The 18841-nt window shown below is 39.5% G+C and overlaps 1 long non-coding RNA gene across 1 annotated transcript; it reads right to left on the bottom strand.

Moving 5' to 3' along the window:
- Positions 1-7953: 7953 nt before the first annotated feature.
- On the bottom strand, positions 7954-10471 carry LOC120562417. Its single transcript, XR_005639784.1, has 3 exons — positions 10452-10471; positions 8640-8688; positions 7954-8100 (listed from the first exon to the last, which is right to left on the bottom strand). It is a non-coding gene; the product is annotated as an uncharacterized LOC120562417 (long non-coding RNA).
- Between the last annotated feature and the right edge of the window lie 8370 nt (positions 10472-18841).

The following is an 18841-nucleotide window of genomic DNA, read 5'->3' as shown; positions in this document are numbered from 1 at the left end:
GCGCTTGTTTGTTGCTAAAGGAGGAGGAGGGCGGCCAAACTGAAACCGCCATGGAAGCAGAGCACCTACTGGAGGTATTAGAGACCTCCTTTATCATGTGAATAAATATCGTGAGTCAATTTGATTGTTTTAATGAGAAAATAAAAGACTATGACAACCGTAACATCCAAAACCATACGAGAAACCACAGCAGAACGCCCTAACAGCTGTTACGGCTCTTTGCCTTTGTTTCGCGCACGCTGAAGTTGAGTTAAGGTGTTCTGACTTTGTTTAGCCAGCCATCAAGAGAGATGTTACTGTGCCACCGTGATGTTACTGTACTCTGGCTTTGTCAAACTGTCAAAGTTTGCGGTTGTCACCAAACCACGTAACATACACACGACTTATCTTTAAAATAAAGTGCCGATGGTTCAGATCTGTCAGTGTCAGTGACAGCCCGGAGCTAGCTAAATTTAATCTGTGTCACGTAAGCTAACGGTGATGCTGACACACCTCCTCACTTGGCGGAGCCTCACATCAGATGCCGAAAACCAATTATTAAATACATAGCTGGCATCCTAACTTTGCATGCAATCCGATATAATCCATGGAAGATATAATCCATAGCAATGCCGCTCATCTGCTGTATCCACAACAATCTATATGTGTTTGAGCCATATTTCCTTCTTGCAGGTGTTGATGTCAAATCTTACACAAATCCATAATAGCACTAAGCTAGTTATTGCTAACGTACGATTACAAAGTATGCTAACCTGAATGTTATCTCAGAATTAAAAAGTAGTAATCCAAGTCGAGTTTGTTGACTGTGCATTTTCGCGCGTTTTGGTGGCTTTAACCCTTAACCAGGGGCAGTTCTAGGATCAGACCTTTAGGGGGCTCAGCCCTAATAAGAATATGACCTGGATATAGTGCCTTGCAAAAGTGTTAAACATAATATATTTATTGTTAAACAATAAATATACCTTTGTATTCAATTATAATTAAATTATCTTTATTGAGAAAATATTTCTTGTATTTATTCGTTATTGTATACTGTACTGCAAAGTAACTTATCTGTCATACTGTTCAACTTTGTTAGTATTGCCACACTATCCTGATCATTATAGCACTAAATAGGAACAACCAAAGGTCTTCTAAATAATTTAAAACAAATCCCATGATGACTAGACCTTGGTTAGGTGTTCTTATAATGGATGTAAGTATGGTGAACAGCAAGCAAATATTGATTATATGTCAGTTACTGCCTTTTGCCTTTGCATGACTGCTTGTTTTGGCACATGATACAAGGACAGAGTACAGTAACTGCCAAACAAGGGTCAAAGGTCAATTTTGAGCTCAAGATTTTTTTGCATACAAACATTTCTTCATTATAGCAACTAGTTGTCAACTTTTGGGACTCCTACCTATAATACTTTGTCTGGACAAAACAGAAACTTTAAAGTCATTTTTCTCAGTTTCACACTCTAGCGAGTTAAGGTCTTTTGCCTTTTCAGGGCAGCATGGCCGTATTTGCAAGAAATGTTTCTGTACATTGATGTCAGCTCTAAAAATCTGCCGTTTGTTCTTTGAACTTAAGAGAATTGTGCCTGAAAAGTCCTAGAAAAGAATGTGATTTGGATTTGATGAGTGAGATTAAGAAGATATGGGAACCCTGAATATGCTTTACTATAAGAAAGCCACAATAAAGTTCACAATAAAAGTTCTAACCGCTTGCTTTAAAAAAAAAAAAAACTTTTACTTTTACTTCAAATACTAAGTACATTAAATATCAGAAAATTACTTTTGGTACTTAAGTACAGTATATATCAGATACTTTAAGACTTTTACTTAAGTAATATTCTAAAGGTAACTTTCACTTCTACCAAAGTCTTTTTCTAGTACGATACTTGTACTTTTACTCAAGTATTGCTTTCTAGTACTTTCTACAACATTTTTCCCACCATAAATTGGTGCATAAAAGTGTACATACACACTTACATATATATACTGTACATACACAAAATCAGAATGCAGTAGTCTTTGGTGCTCAAAATAACGCTGGGAGAGGACACCCAGACCCCACACTTTGATATGCCCCCAAAAGGCCCAGTATACCAACTACAATACATTAGACTACACCACTGGGTTAGTGTGTTGGTTGGTTAGTGTGTTTATGTGTGTAATCTGGTTACCATTGTTTTATCTTGCACCCTGACCCCAGTCCACCTAGGGGCATAATATTATTTACTTGTAAGGTAATTTACTTCATATGGTACAACAATAGGCTACATAAGTCAAATCGCAACTCTTGCAAAAAATATGCTTAATCCCATATGGAATGTGTTGGGTACTCGTAGGGTACAGATTTGATCATTGGCAAATTATCAAAGATGTTTTATCAATATTAATAAAGAATATATGTATATGTAAGAAAATATATATATATGAATATGGTTATTAATAACTTTATCAAATCGACAAACAATCAAAATGGGGCACCACCCTGCAAGTCAGGGACCAATAATCAAACTGTGGAACAGTCTCATTTCTGTGGTAATCCTTTAAAGGAACAAAGGAAGGGTGAATTTGAGCACTGACCTGTGTTCAACCAGCAATTATTACAATAAGTACACAAATAATCACAGGCAACTGCTACTTTAAAGTATAGTAAAATTTATTAACTTCAAAATCATCAATGGCTGATCAATAATCCTTCAATCATAAACTTATATACCTTTTTACAATATCACAACCAAAAGCAAAACAAGCAGCATGTGTCTGTGTGTGTGTGGTGTGTGTGTGTGTGTGTGTGTGTGTGTGTGTGTGTGTGTGTGTGTGTGTGTGTGTGTGTGTGTGTGTGTGTGTGTGTGTATGTGTATGTTTGTGTGTGTGTGTGTGTGTGTGTGTGTGTGTGTGTGTGTGTGTGTGTGAGAGAGTGAGTGAAAGTGGAGGGGGTGTGTCGAAATGTAGGCTAACACAAAGAACTATCAAAATGGCTACTCCTGTGAGCTGCACAAAACTATTTAGCCTCAAGAGGGCGGTAGTGGTGCTGGGTGCACGAGGAGGGTTGAAAGAGGCCGAGGGGGTTGCTAGGCAACGTGCACGCTAAACCCGTATGCTAGGCCATGTGTTATCTCTGTACAAACGTCATGCCGACTCCACGTGGTTAAGCTAGCAGCGTTAGCTCGGAAGCAACGTGGCTATCTTGCAGGAAACAGCTGTTCACCGTGGCCTGTGTGTGTGTGTGTGTGTGTGTGTGTGTGGTTAGTAAAAGAAGAAAGGGTAAAGAAAGAGACACATTGATTGAGCCCCCCTCAGCCACTCAGGTCTGGACCAAACGTGTAGTTATGACAGACTCTGAGACTTTTGTCTTACTGAGGGGAACGGTCATTATAACCGCTCCAGTAGCTAACAGCTGATTTTCCGCGATTATCTGCCAGACAGTAACTAAACTCCGTGAAATGGGAGTTAGCAGGTAGCGATTACAGATGTACCCAGCTACTCAACACAACATAATCAACAGTATCGTGATCAATGATACATTCACAGAAACAGATTAATAACCACATATGGACCAGTACATAATTAAAATCAAATCACATTAATGGCAAACAAGTGGTAGCAAACCCTTTGCTCATTAATAAACACACTACTTATCTCTGCCCAGACGTAAAGCCTTCTTACTGTGTGTATCCATTCGTATTCCTGTCCATAGGTTTCCACAGAAATGAAACAGAGCGGGTCCCTGGCGCTCGTCACCCGACGAGAAACTTCCCTCCAAAAGGGGGCAAGTTTAGTCGACTTTGAGAAGAAAAACGTTGTTTCCTTCTCACTGCAGATATGAAAACACTGGTGCGGTTTTCATAGGATCCTCCGAAATTAAATCCATTTTCAGAAAATAGAAGTTAACACAAGCGCTTGCGGCCTCCTTTCAGCAATGGGAGTTGCAATGGAAGACAAAGGATTTTTGGTTGATCAGGCTTATTTATAGATTAAGACCTCATGCTGTGTTTATGGTGCTGCTGAACCAATAGGAAGACTCGAAACTCTTGAAAGTGTGAAGACTACAATCTTGTAGTTCTTTGACTTCCTGCCAGTTGTCCCCTCTGGCTGCGACTTTTGAATAGAGGTCTGAACTCAACAGGCTGGGGCGCTTGCAAGTAGGCCTGTCTTTTGTCTCTATGCTCTTTGTCTCTGAACACATGTGCCACATGTGTGTCTTGTATCCAGAGTTCAGTTTAATCAGAATGGAGCTAACACACACACTGTAAGAAGTTACACTCTGAACACCACAGGATGGAGCTAACACACACACTGTAAGAAGTTACACTCTGAACACCACAGGATGGAGCTAACACACACACTGTAAGAAGTTACACTCTGAACACCACAGGATGGAGCTAACACACACACTGTAAGAAGTTACACTCTGAACACCACAGGATGGAGCTAACACACTGTAAGAAGTTACACTCTGAACACCACAGGATGGAGCTAACACACACACTGTAAGAAGTTACACTCTGAACACCACAGGATGGAGCTAACACACCGCTGAAAGAAGTTACAGTCTGAACACCACAGGATGGAGCTAACACACACACTGTAAGAAGTTAGTTACACTCTGAACACCACAGGATGGAGCTAACACAGCACGCTGAAAGAAGTTAGTTACACTCTGAACACCACAGGATGGAGCTAACACACACACTGTAAGAAGTTACAGTCTGAACACCACAGGATGGAGCTAACACACACACTGTAAGAAGTTACAGTCTGAACACCACAGGATAGAGCTAACACACACACTGTAAGAAGTTACACTCTAAACACCACAGGATGGAGCTAACACGCACGCTGTAAGAAGTTGAGTGTGCATGCGGTAACTGCATGCTGCCTGTTACCTGCTCCAGCTTTTGAGTTTGCTTTTAACTTTTTTTTAACTTTCCTTTTCTTTTGTTTCATCCTTGTTTTATCTCTTTAACTCTGTGAAGTCCTGCCCTCTCTAACGAGGTTGCTTTGCAGAGTTTCGGTTCTTTTAGTGTTGTTTTTATCAATGCCGCTTTCACGGGACATGCTGCCTTTGTTTACTCCGAGTACAGCGTGATCGCTCTAATCCGGCCGGCATTATGGCCAGACCAGCTAATATACCACCCGAACTCTTGAGAAAAAACACCGGGACGCAGAGGAGGAGGAAAGTCGGGGGGGAATAGAGGAGGGTCGGAGGCGGGATGGGCGCATGGAGAGGAGAAGATTTAAGCCCTGTCTCCGTCTGTTGTTATGGGAAATGTATGGTCCCTTAGCAACAAAATGGACGGAGCTAACGGCGTTAACCACGGAGTCACCAGCAGTACGGTGAGTGCAGTCTGATGTGTTTCACGGAGACTTGGCTGCACAGGGACATTCGGACCAGAACGTCTCCGTGGAAGGCTTCCACACTGTCCGGGCGGACCGGGATTGCACCAAGAGCGGTAAGCAAGGCGGGGGCTTGCCGTTCTAGTAAACAGCAGATGGTGTTATCCCGGTCATATCACGATTAAAGAACAGCTCTGTAGCCCGGATGTTGAACTGCTGGCTGCTGGACTCCGTCCATACCATCTGCCTAGAAGAAATCCCGCATGTCATCATCGTTGTCGGTATACATCCCTCGCTCTGCAAACCCAACATCTGCCTGTAGCATCATTCACACCACCATCTCCAAACTACAGACTCAACACCTCTAGTGCCCTCATCATCATGTCGGAGACTTTAACCACGTCACCATGGATAGAGTTCTGCCGACGCGCTTCAAACAATAATATGTGAGCTGTGTCTACCAGAGAAGAAAAGGACCCTCCTGACCTGATGTATGCGCACATTAAGGATGCATACATCTCCTCTTCTCTCCCCCTCTGCAGCGTCCGATCACAACCTGGTTCACCTCAAACCCACCAGACTCCATGTAAATAATTAAGTTTAAGTTTAAACCGAAGACAAGACTTTGGCCTTTATTGGGCTGAATGGGCATTCGGATATCAAGCCGCGTTTCTACGAAATCACAGTTTACGTATCGTCCTCTTTTCAGACCGTTTAAGATTTTCCAATGTGTGCCTCCTACAGTTTTCACTCTTCATACATCATACTTGGTCAAAATGTAGGAAATGTTGTGTCCCTAATCTAGTCCTCACTAACATGGGCCCAATTATACTAACTACATGAAAACTTCACGGTTGTTGCATGAAATGTCGTTTGTGTTTAGCCTACATCATCATTTTCTATCATGTGAAATAAGAGGCAAAGCCTGGCCAAGGTGGTGAAGCTGCAGACAGATGTTTAACAGTGCTCCTCAACAGTCTGCTCCCCCTGCTGTTCATAAGGTGCCTCTGCACCCTTTCGTTTCAGACCCTCCCACCAGCCTTTGGGCCACGCCTCCTCATTTACATTGACATGTGTCAGGTCCAAACGAAAAGGCAATGTTAAATGGACAATTCAAAGCCAAATATTAAATCCAAATGAAAATCCAATGTTAAATTGAAATTCAAAAAGCCAAATATTAAATGAAAATTAAAAGCCAATGTTAACATTGACAATTCAAAGGCCAAATATTAAATGAAAATTAAAAGCCAATGTTAAATTGAAATTCAAAGCCGAAATATTAAATTCAAAGCCAAAGCCAAATGGAAAATTAAAAAAAAAAATAATCTTTTTAATTTGATCTCGCTTTGTTTTCTCTTTGGACTTTGAATTTCTCTTTGGACTTTCAATTTGAATTATGGATAAATATTTCCTCCATATCTGTGTCTGTGTGTGTATATGTCTGTGTGTTTGTGTTTGTTGTGTATGTGTGTGTGTTTGTGTGTGTGAGTGTTTGTGTGTGTCTGTGTCTGTCTGTGTTTGTGTGTGTGTCTGCCTCTGTCTGTGTGTTTGTGTCTGTGTGTGTGTGTCTCTGTGTGTGTGTGTGTGTGTGTGTGTGTCAGTGTGTGTGTCGGGTGTGTGTGTGTATATGTCTGTGTGTGTGTGTGTGTGTGATAGTTCATTTTTAATGTCTCGTTATTAACTGTGTCCAGAAATAGAATGTCTGCATCTGATACTTTAAATAACTACATTTTAATAAATCAAAAAAGTCAAAAAGCGATCAAAGAATATTGCCTCTTTCAGTTGTCATTCACTTTATTTTCAATTTATCTTCTTTATGAATGAGTGAGCATGACGACATTAAAAACAGACCCAGAGTTAAATTCTCAGCGTGTTTTATTCATCAGGTAGTAACAGATTACTCTGGTTCATCAGGTAGTAACAGATTACTCCTGGTTCATCAGGTAGTAACAGATTACTCTGGTTCATCAGGTAGTAACAGATTACTCTGGTTCATCAGGTAGTAATAGATTACTCTGGTTCATCAGGTAGTAACAGATTACTCCGATACATCAGGTAGTAACAGATTACTCTGATACATCAGGTAGTAACAGATTACTCTGGATACATCAGGTAGTAACAGATTACTCTGGTTCATCAGGTAGTAACAGATTACTCTGGTTCATCAGGTAGTAATAGATTACTCTGATACATCAGGTAGTAACAGATTACTCTGATACATCAGGTAGTAATAGATTACTCCTGGTTCATCAGGTAGTAATAGATTACTCTGGTTCATCAGGTAGTAATAGATTACTCTGATTCATCAGGTAGTAATAGATTACTCTGATTCGGCAGGTTTAACAGATTCATCTGATTTTACCATTGTAAACCCCTTAGGGTTTTCTTTGGTCACAGGTGACAATAATTTTGCTTTGAACCTCTTTATCAGTGTACTGACAGTTGGGAGGCGTGCTATGAACAGGATCAACATTACACTCAAGAAGTTTAAAGGTCTTTGTGCTTTGATGAATTTTTTCACCCTGACCACAGACGTCTCCGCTCGGCCTCTGTACCCATGATGAAGCTTTCTAAGGCCGGCGAACAGGTTTTGCTGACAACAGCGAATCCTCTGTCAGTCATCACCTGGGTGCATAGGTTAGCCACGATATGCTCTTTTGCAAACTTTTCATCTTTATCCCCCTTAAAAAATCAAAAATAAAGCAACTGCACAGTTGGCAAAGAGAGTCAACAGAACACCGGCAAAGATAGAGATCTTCATGTTATCTGGAGAACACAGAGTTATAAAAGCTGTTAGAGACTTTACTCTGACATATCTAACATCTCTTTATATTATCATATAAAAGCTGTTAGAGACTTTACTCTGACATATCTAACATCTCTTTATATTATCATATAAAAGCTGTTAGAGACTTTACTCTGACATATCTAACATCTCTTTATATTATCATATAAAAGCTGTTAGAGACTTTACTCTGACATATCTAACATCTCTTTATATTATCATATAAAAGCTGTTAGAGACTTTACTCTGACATATCTAACATCTCTTTATATTATCATATATATGTCTTTAGTTTTATAAATGTCTCCTGACTGTCTGATGATGTAAGAACTTGTTAAGTGACATCAGGAGTTTCTACAGCACAGAATAACTGCACGACGGGATTATTAATCTAAATATTTCTGCAGAAAAAATCCATAAAGTCGTGATTCAGCCAGAATAAGTTCTGAATGATTGCAGATATAAACATACAGAGTTTAAATGTGTTAAAGAGAGAATAATAATATAACGTTATATTTACCTGAATGACAGGAGAGAGATGAGTTCTAGAGTCAGCAGCAGAGAGATACCTGGAATATCACATGATAACACACACACTATTTTACATCACAGTTAACTACAAGCTTCTTTAGGAAGTGCAGAAGATTTTTTTACCCTTTTCAGAAAAGGGAAAAAAAAGGAGGAAAAAGCAGCCACAACTGTGGAAAAAGGCCTTAAATGTCACCAATTACATTTAACTGCAGACTTCTTCAAAAAGCACCGGAAAAGAGCTGCAAGAACGGAGGACAAAGTGACAAAAAAAAACTCAAAAAATTGAAAAAGTGACAGAAATGTAAAAAGTGTTAGAGATACAAATGTCAAAAATACGCTGGAAACGTTTAAAAGCAGCTACAAAAACGTTGAAGAAGTGACAAAGAAAGCTTCATTAGTTTCAGAAAATCAGAATCACAAGTTTTAAATATATATTTTACTTTTTCTTAACAAGGGTCACGCACATTCAATTTTTCATTGAAAATATAATCATGTGACAGGTTTTTCATAAAACTGCTGAAAATGTATATATTGTATTAAAAACAAGAGTAAAAAAGAACATTTACATTTTGAATAGGCCGTTTTTCTGAAAGTTAGTTTCAACAGAAGACCTCTGAGTGTCTTTAGTGATGTGTTTAGTACTCCACTTGATATTGTATAGATATTAATAAAATGATATTTTGTATTATATCCCTAACTTCTACTATAACTTATTCTGGTCTGAAAGGCTTTTTAATGTTGAAATTCAAACTTACGTTAGTACCCTTTATGTTCATCAATCTGAGGAAAACTGTGAGACAGGTTTGTAACGAGGACAGACAGACACAGAGGGACATCCTGATACTAAAACCAGTCTACACTTCTGGGTCTGCATTATTTAAAATATGTATGAATAATCCTATAAGGATAGGCACAGAAATAAACCTTTCATTCATATTCTTTCAAAACCAACAATGATAAAGTTTGTGTAATAACAACACAGGAACAAAGTGTGTAGTATCTGAACAGTTTCTCTTGGGGAACAAACTGGTAAGTTGTAGTAAAGAAGAATAACCTCCGCAACAGGATACAAAGAAAAAAGATACAGATATGTCTAAAATAATACCAAAAACTTTGACTAACTGACAAAGAAAGCTTTGTTCTCACAGCTGGAACAGAATCAGAAGTTTAAATGTGTTAAAGACATAATAATAATAATCTAAAGTTTATTTACCTGAATAAGAGGAGAGAGATGAGTTCTAGAGTCAGCAGCAGGAGAGATACCTGGAATATCACATGATAACACACTTCATTACTAAGATTATACATAAAACCCAAACATGTGCTTGTCATATGGGATCATAACAGACAGGTTACATCATAGTTAACTTCTTTAGAACGGGACGGACAAAAGATGCAACAACTACAGAATAAAACTGACAAAAAGTCTAAAAAAAAAACTGACAAACACATAAAAAACATCAAAACAACGTTTGAAAAATGCACCTAAAGTTTCAAAACCACATTTAACTTTAAGGTTCTTCAACAAACACAGAATAAGGCTGCAAGAACTGAGAAAAGAGAAGAAATTCACCAAATAAATCCCACAGAAACATTGTAAAAAAGCTCCAAAAACATTGGAAAAAGCATCCAGAACTGCTGAAAAGCATGAAAATGAAACAGAAACATTGATGAAGTGAAAAAACATTGAAAAAAGCGTCAACATTTTTCAGAAAAGTTAGTTTCTGGCAGCTGAAACAGAATCTAAACCAATCACAGAATTTTAAACGTCTCAAAGACAGAAAATCAAAAGTATATTTACCTGAATGACAGGAGAGAGAGATAGAAAAGTCTGAGAACTCCTCCATCTATATACTGTAAAATATTATAATATCATATTATAATACCCCCCACTTTATCTCTCATAGGGCCAGCAGCAGATAACATATTACATATATACCATACTTTATCACTTTCCTTATATAGGGTCAGCGCAGATAAAATATTATAATATATTATAATATAAGTGACACATCAGTTTAATTAATCTTAGCTTTTATTCTAGTTTAGACTTTGGGATTTAATTATACTTTAGTTTGAGTTAGTTTTCATTCATTAAGTGTCTACTTTCAGACATTTAGTGTCTACTTTCAGTCATTTAGTGTCTACGACTTTCAGACATTTAGTGTCTACTTTCAGACATTTAGTGTCTACTTTCCAGACATTTAGTGTCTACTTTCAGATTTAGTGTCTTTATTCGTCATTTAGTGTCTACTTTTCAGACAATGGTATCCGTTCAGTCATTTAAGGTCTAATTTCAGCTATTTAGTGTCTACTTTCAGACATTTAGTGTCATTTAAATGTCTGAGAAGTAGACACTAAATGACTGAAAGTAGACACTAAATCTCTGAAAGTAGACACTAAATGACTTAAGTAGAATGACGGAAAGTAGAACTACTAAATAATAAAGTAGTAAGGGTTATAGGGTTTGGGTAAAGGGGTTAGGGTTAGGGGTTGAAGAACACGCTTTTCCTGAGTGAAAGTATTTAGTTTTCGCACTTTGTCCAAGTGTTGTAGCCGTGCTAAGCGGTCAAAGATGGCGGCAGTTCTACATTCGTGACTCACATGGTGTCATGACCATGACTATGCGAGGGTCTCGCATAGCAAAGTGGTCTCAGGCGAGGGTCCAGACTAAGTATGGATTTAAAAGCTATAAATCATCAGAGTAGAGGAAGAGTGACCCAGCCAGGATGAAGCCTGGGGCAACCATCTGGAGCCAGGCCCAGACAGAGGTGTTTCCCAAAGAAGCTCCATGGAAAACCCCTCTCCATCCTGGGGGAGGAACTGCTGGGGTCGGATGGCAGTGAAGGTTGAGTCTCAGAGTCAGGGAATCCCCCACCGTCCAACAACACCCCCAAACTCTTTCAGTCGTTGCACTTTGCATTGGGTTGGTTGTTTTGCAAAAACTGCGAAAAAAGCATCCCAACCGTCGGCCAGATATGTTAGAGACCCCCCCCCCCTGACTACACAGCAACAAGAAACCAAGAGTTATTTTTCACCAACGTTGAAAACAGACTCAGAAATTCCCCCAAAGCAGAGTTTCATATTCAGGCTGTGACAGAGTTGCTGTCAGTCAGTTTTTAAAAATGTAATCTTTGTTTTGCTAAGTTCTACCATGGCTGAGGAACGTTTTAGGGCTTTATAGTGCACCCATTGTGTTTTAATCTTAGCAGCTTGTCAGGACTTTAGATGAGTTGTAAAAGCCATATCTGTAAGAGTAGGAGAGTTAAAGGCTCAGAGGGAGACACTGTCTGCCCACGAGTCCTCACATGTTATCTCTCACTTTACACAAAACCAGTTTGGTGCTTTATCACCAGTCATCCATGCAGACCAAGCTGTCATGGTGTAGCTTCCAGTTTGCATAACTGGTGAAGAAGAACAGAGAGTGTGTGAAGGAAGAGATGATATCAGTGGATGGTACGATGCTCTTTTCTGTTCAAAACCTCTGAGATATAAACTAAGAGATGCTGTAAAATAAAACTGCTTTTGTTCTCATTTATTTCAGATTTAAATATCCTGGAAATGGAGTTTGAACAGTTGCTCTGCAGGGTAAGAGTAATATGAACTAATTTTCATGAATGTCCAGAACAGAAACACTGGATTGTCAGGTTTAAGTTTCTTGTTCCATTTTGTTGAAATATTAGAGTCTAAGGTTTTTACAGATATCTGGTTTTATTACTCCTTGAATGAATAATACTGTCAGACATAAAAAATAAATTTTAACAACACAAAGACACACACACATACACACACAGAGACACAGAGAGACACACACAGACACAAAAACACACACACACACACAGACACACACAGAGATACAGACACACAGAGACACACAAACACACACACAGAAAGACACACACAGACACACACACACACACACACACACACACACAGAAACACACAGACACAACACAGAAACACACACAGACACACACACTGTCTCTCTCTCACACACACACACACACACACACACACACACACACACACACACACACACACACACACACACACACACACACACACACACAGAAACACACACACAACGACACAGACAACACACAGACACACACAGACAACACACACACAGACACACACATACACACACAAACAACACACAAAACACACACACACACATACACACACAAACACACACAGACACACAGTCTACTAAACTAAACTAAATAAAGCTAATAGAAGTTAACCCTCTAATCTCCTCCTGTAGTGATGATGAGTCACTCTGACCCTTAAAAAGGTCCCTAGTCATCATAGAGTTTAATAAATCTATCAAGACAAAGATTACATGTTTAAAAGCCGACTCACAGCCTCAATATGTAGGAATTGAACTTTGTTTTACGTTTGACTGTAATATATTTGTGTGACTGGTTCCTGTAATTATAATGCTTTGGGTAGTAGCGCATATAACGGCTATACAAATACAGTCCATTTCCTTGATATATGAACATGATAGAAAAGTGTTTTATTTTAATGCAGCTGTCCACTTTTTATCTCAGAGGTTTTGAACAGAAAGAGAGAATCGTACCATCCACTGATATCATCTCTTCCTTCACACACTTTCTCTGTTCTTCTTCACCAGTTATTCAAACTGGAAGCTACACCCTGAGAGCTTGGTCTGAATGGATCACTTTGGTGATAAAGCACCAAACCCTCCCTTCCTCCCTACATGCTACCTGCTCCCCTACCTTCTCCACTACCTGCCCCCAATCCAAATGAATGCACAATGGAGAGTTTTGAATAAAAGACTAGGTGTTACGAGTGTGATGAGTGTAAAGTTGTACAATTGTACCACATAGTTGTGATAATAGTACCAAAGTGATAACCAAAACTATAATCTCTCGCTTTAAACAAAACTGGATTGGAGCTTTACACTAAACTGATCCATGCAGACCAAGCCCTCAGGGTTTAGCTTCCAGTTTGAATAACTGGGGAAGAACAGAGAGAGGTGAAGGAAGAGATGATATCAGAACAGCCTTAGAAAGAATAATTCATCTGTTCATTTCATGGCGGTTAGATTGCTGCAGAGCTCTCTTCTCATGCCTTACACAACATACTTCAGCTGATTAAAAACTCCACAGCCAGAGGAGAAAACACATTTTAACATCCGCGTCTGACAAAGCGTTCAACAATTAAATCAGCACTTTTAATGGGACTGAATGTAGACACTAAATGACTGAAAGTCATGGGCGTCAGTTTGTTTTGAAATGTGCTGGGGACAGAGACTCATCAGGAAGTACTTTTCCAGAAGTGCTGGGTACAGCCCTAGGTTCCAGAAGACGCTTTTTTCTCTCTTTTCGCGCAGCTTATGTTTCGAAAGACGCTGTAGCTTAATGATTAAAACGTGGTTTAATGTACGTAAACAATGATCAATGATTACCAGATTTCTCTTTTATTGCTCCTCATAACCCCTGAAAATTGTCAAAAATCGAACACAAAGTCCTATTATTATGGACGTTATCTGACATTAAGCGTTTCTGCTTCACATTTTCAGCAGGGCAGCGGAGCGGCTGTGGGATGAATACCCACGGTTCCTAACATGGAAAAGCTTAACGTGGTGTAAGGCGAGACACGGCAGGCAAAAACATCGGGTTTTTTCACTGGTCAATTTTGAGATTTTCAGCTATTTGTGTTCAACAACATGTCTTCTTTCAGACATGTGGAGAAAAAAAGTCCGAAATACACATTTAGGTCTTTATTTTACTAAACTTTGTCAGTTTGCGTCGGTAGATTTCTCCTAAATTCAACAAAAGTTGGCGTTCTAGATCATCGCCGTTGTCCCTTGATCGCTGTCTGCACCCTGTCAACACATATACCGTTGGAAAGCTCTCTCTCCTCTACAATGCTGTCGGATCCAAATATGGTCATTTCCTTTTCATCAGCAACCAATCGTGAAAGTAAAGGGGATTTAGCGCTAAATGCGCCATCTCATTGGCTGATGACAATTCCTGACAACGTGATTCGCTTAGAATGGTCACGTGACGCTCTGACATTTCCGCGGTAGTTCAGAATGTCGAAATAAATGCGTCGAAAACGGTCGAAAATCACCTCAGAGAAGACGAAAACAGTTGTTATTAGCAAGAAGACCCAGGGGATTACACACTAAGACAGCAGAGGATGAAATGCCTTCACATAGTAATGCGTCCATGTTTAAACTGTCGTTCAGACAACAGAAGTGTTCAGACAGCGGAGGTAATCAGACCCTCTCTCTCTTTTTCTCTCTCTCTCTCTCTCTCTCTCTCAGCAGTTTACAGAAATGTATGGCCTACATGTCATATATTAAATATGTAGGTGTCACATATATACTATTCTACTATAATTACTATAAAAACTAAACAAATCTGTAATGTATGTGGTTGTGAGTCCCTCAGGCTGTGATAGACAAATCCATATTTAGCTGTCAGTAGAGCTGCTGTCCCATCTCCTAGGAGAACTACCAGCTTCTTTTCTGGTGGTAACTTTTTATGGAGTTATATTACTATCTTTATTCAAGAGCGCATTATTTAAATTTGAGGGCATTTCTCACTGATATTACGTTCTCACATTTCTTGCTCTCACACTCAAATAGTCACTGCTCGGCGTATTTGCTCTGCTTGTGCTCAAACTTTCTGCCTGGACTCAGATATTTTGTTGTTTGGACAGATTTCCTGCTCTCAGCTTTGAACCTTCTCCTCACACTCAGGCTGATTCTGCTCGCTTACAAATCTTGCTCTGCTCTCGGATTCTCCCTGCGGCTCAGATTCGTGGGTGTTATAACCCTATCAAAATTCAACAACCAATAGAATGCCAGCTGTAGTGTTGACCAATGAAATGATCCCTGCCCCGTTGAAGATGTGTTCAATTCCGTTTGGAACGTATGTTGAGGGCGGCTGCTCTGTAACCAAGTTTAGCTAGCTACCCCCGCCCGTCCATTGCTTTATTATAAGTATATGTCAACAATGTGCACAGAGTGGTCGATGCACTTTCACCTGCGCCGTCAGGAAACTGGAGAAAGTCCACAACTACAAGGGTGAATAACATAACTTAAGCACCTAGCTAGCTAGCTAATGTTTTTTAATTAATACAAAGCAAACTGAGCAGAAAAGAACAAATATTTTGTTTGTTTCTCTTCTTTCAGGTGTGACTGAAGTATCCCTGTTGAGCTGCATCACAGCACACTGGTCTATGCACTATGTGCATGTATGTTTCTTGCTTAAATCCACACACAACCAGGCCTGGGAGAGAAAATTACTGATATCCACAAAACCAAATCAGACAAAGGTAAGATAGTAATGATCTTATGTTAAAAGCTATGTGTTGATGTCTATGAATTTGTCTTTAATAGGAGCATACTATATAAAGACAACAGTGGAGAGCCAGAGATCTACAAGGACTTCACACGTTTCTACACCATCAACTGCGTAATCAAAGTGATAAAAGAGAGAACAAACTATTGTTTTATCTGTTGACATGAATAGGTGCCTGTAATGTCTGCCAATATATTCAATCAATTCAATAAATATTGATAAGTATCACTGATATTTCTTAAATCATTGTAGCAATAAGATAGATTATTAAAACCATGTTCATATTTGCAACAAATTAAAACCCTGATCAAGGCAAATGGTTTTTCATTTTCCATAACATTTATAAAAAACAAACAGTACAATTAAATTGACCAGAGCTCACACTTGGTAAATGGCTTTAATTTACATTGTCGAAACAATGAGTAATTCATAACAAATTGCACAATATTTCACACAAAAACTTAAAGTGTATGTGTTATTCATACTACAGTGAAGCAGTACAATTTGCCTGTAGGATTTACTGTAGCAGGAACATATATTGGCAAACAGATGACCCAGGTACAGGTGAGTTTGTGAGCAGGGTTATGAATAAAGATAAGATAAGAATAATTCAATTAAAAGTAGGTATATATAACTAGTAGAAGATAAATTAACTATAAAAGAGCAATTAAGGTAAAGTTATGAGGTAGTGGCAAGCTAAAGTGACGTATAATCAATAGCATGGAGTCAAGTCAACCGTGTACACCAGAATAATATATACTGTGATTAAGTAATGATACTTACTGTTGTCTGTACTAATATAACAAAACAATAGTGTATGATGCAGTATGGAGAACAACCAAGTCCCATATGAACCAAAGAGACTTTTAGTGCAGCTGTTGATGTTAACTACAAACAAAACTTGCAGATGGTTGTAGTCTGTAGCCAGCCATACAGTAGGTAGATCTGGAGCAGATGGTTGTAGTCTGTAGCCAGCCGTACAGTAGGTAGATCTGGAGCAGATGGTTGTAGTCTGTAGCCAGCCGCATTGCAGGTAGATCTGGAGCAGATGGTTGTAGTCTGTAGCCAGCCGTACAGTAGGTAGATCTGGAGCAGATGGTTGTAGTCTGTAGCCAGTCATACAGTAGGTAGATCTGGAGAAGATGGTTGTAGTCTGTAGCCAGCCGTACAATAGGTAGATCTGGAGCAGATGGTTGTAGTCTGTAGCCAGTCATACAGTAGGTAGATCTGGAGCAGATGGTTGTAGTCTGTAGCCAGCCGTACAGTAGGTAGATCTGGAGCAGATGGTTGTAGTCTGTAGCCAGCGCGCAGGTAGATCTGGAGCAGATGGTTGTAGTCTGTAGTCAGTCATACAGTAGGTAGATCTGGAGCAGATGGTTGTAGTCTGTAGCCAGTCATACAGTAGGTAGATCTGGAGCAGATGGTTGTAGTCTGTAGCCAGCCATACAGTAGGTAGATCTGGAGCAGATGGTTGTAGTCTGTAGCCAGCCGCATGTAGGTAGATCTGGAGCAGATGGTTGTAGTCTGTAGTCAGTCATACAGTAGGTAGATCTGGAGCAGATGGTTGTAGTCTGTAGCCAGCCGTACAGTAGGTAGATCTGGAGCAGATGGTTGTAGTCTGTAGCCAGTCATACAGTAGGTAGATCTGGAGCAGATGGTTGTAGTCTGTAGTCAGCCATACAGTAGGTAGATCTGGAGCAGATGGTTGTAGTCTGTAGCCAGTCATACAGTAGGTAGATCTGGAGCAGATGGTTGTAGTCTGTAGCCAGCCGTACAGTAGGTAGATCTGGAGCAGATGGTTGTAGTCTGTAACCAGTCATACAGTAGGTAGATCTGGAGCAGATGGTTGTAGTCTGTAACCAGCCATACAGTAGGTAGATCTGGAGCAGATGGTTGTAGTCTGTAACCAGCCATACAGTAGGTAGATCTGGAGCAGATGGTTGTAGTCTGTAACCAGCCATACAGTAGGTAGATCTGGAGCAGATGGTTGTAGTCTGTAGCCAGCCATACAGTAGGTAGATCTGGAGCAGATGGTTGTAGTCTGTAGCCAGCCATACAGTAGGTAGATCTGGAGCAGATGGTTGTAGTCTGTAGCCAGTCATACAGTAGGTAGATCTGGAGTAGCAGGGTGAATTCTAGCTATCATGGTTTGGTGATATGACACACACAGATCAACAGGGGTCGAGCCCCTCAGCCCCACCTGGATGAAAAGAAAGTAAAACAAAATACTTTTTTCACTTCAGTTTGCTTTGTATTAATTTAAAAAATAACTGATTTTAAGGAGCAAATAAGAAACCATGTCATTTCTAGATCTGTTTTATTATAGTGGTGAAATTGTACTTAATGTTACAACTTTTTAAACAGACTGATATGAATTCATAATTTTCAGACTAATGTTAAATGAAGAAATGAAGACTAAATTCTGGTGAACACAACAGTGATGCAGAAACTGACAAACAATCCAGTTTCTTGTGTTCTTTCAGTTATATTACACTTTTTACTACTGGCTCTAATATGAAATTAGCCAAATCCCAGGAACATGGTTAACCAAATGAGGAGAAAATACAAAGTGGGGTCATCAAATATACACATACTGTCCGGCCATATGTTGTTCAATCTAGCTAAACAATACAGAAAATCTATTTGTTTATGGACATCAAGCTAGGCTATATGTTAGCGCCCATGTTAGCTAGCTAGCTAGGTGCTTAAGTTATGTTACTCACCCTCGTAGTTGTGGACATAACTTCATATGTCCCACTTCAAAGCTTTCTCCAGTTTCCTGATGGGTGCAGGTTAAAAAGTGCAAGATTTGTAAGCGAGCAGAATCAGCCTGAGTGCGCAGGGAGAAGGT

This window comes from Perca fluviatilis, chromosome 7 (assembly GCF_010015445.1).
Source record: "Perca fluviatilis chromosome 7, GENO_Pfluv_1.0, whole genome shotgun sequence".
NCBI classification, from domain to species: domain Eukaryota; kingdom Metazoa; phylum Chordata; class Actinopteri; order Perciformes; family Percidae; genus Perca; species Perca fluviatilis.
The sequence above is the reverse complement of the archived record's forward strand: the minus strand, read 5'-3'. Positions and strand labels throughout refer to the sequence as shown.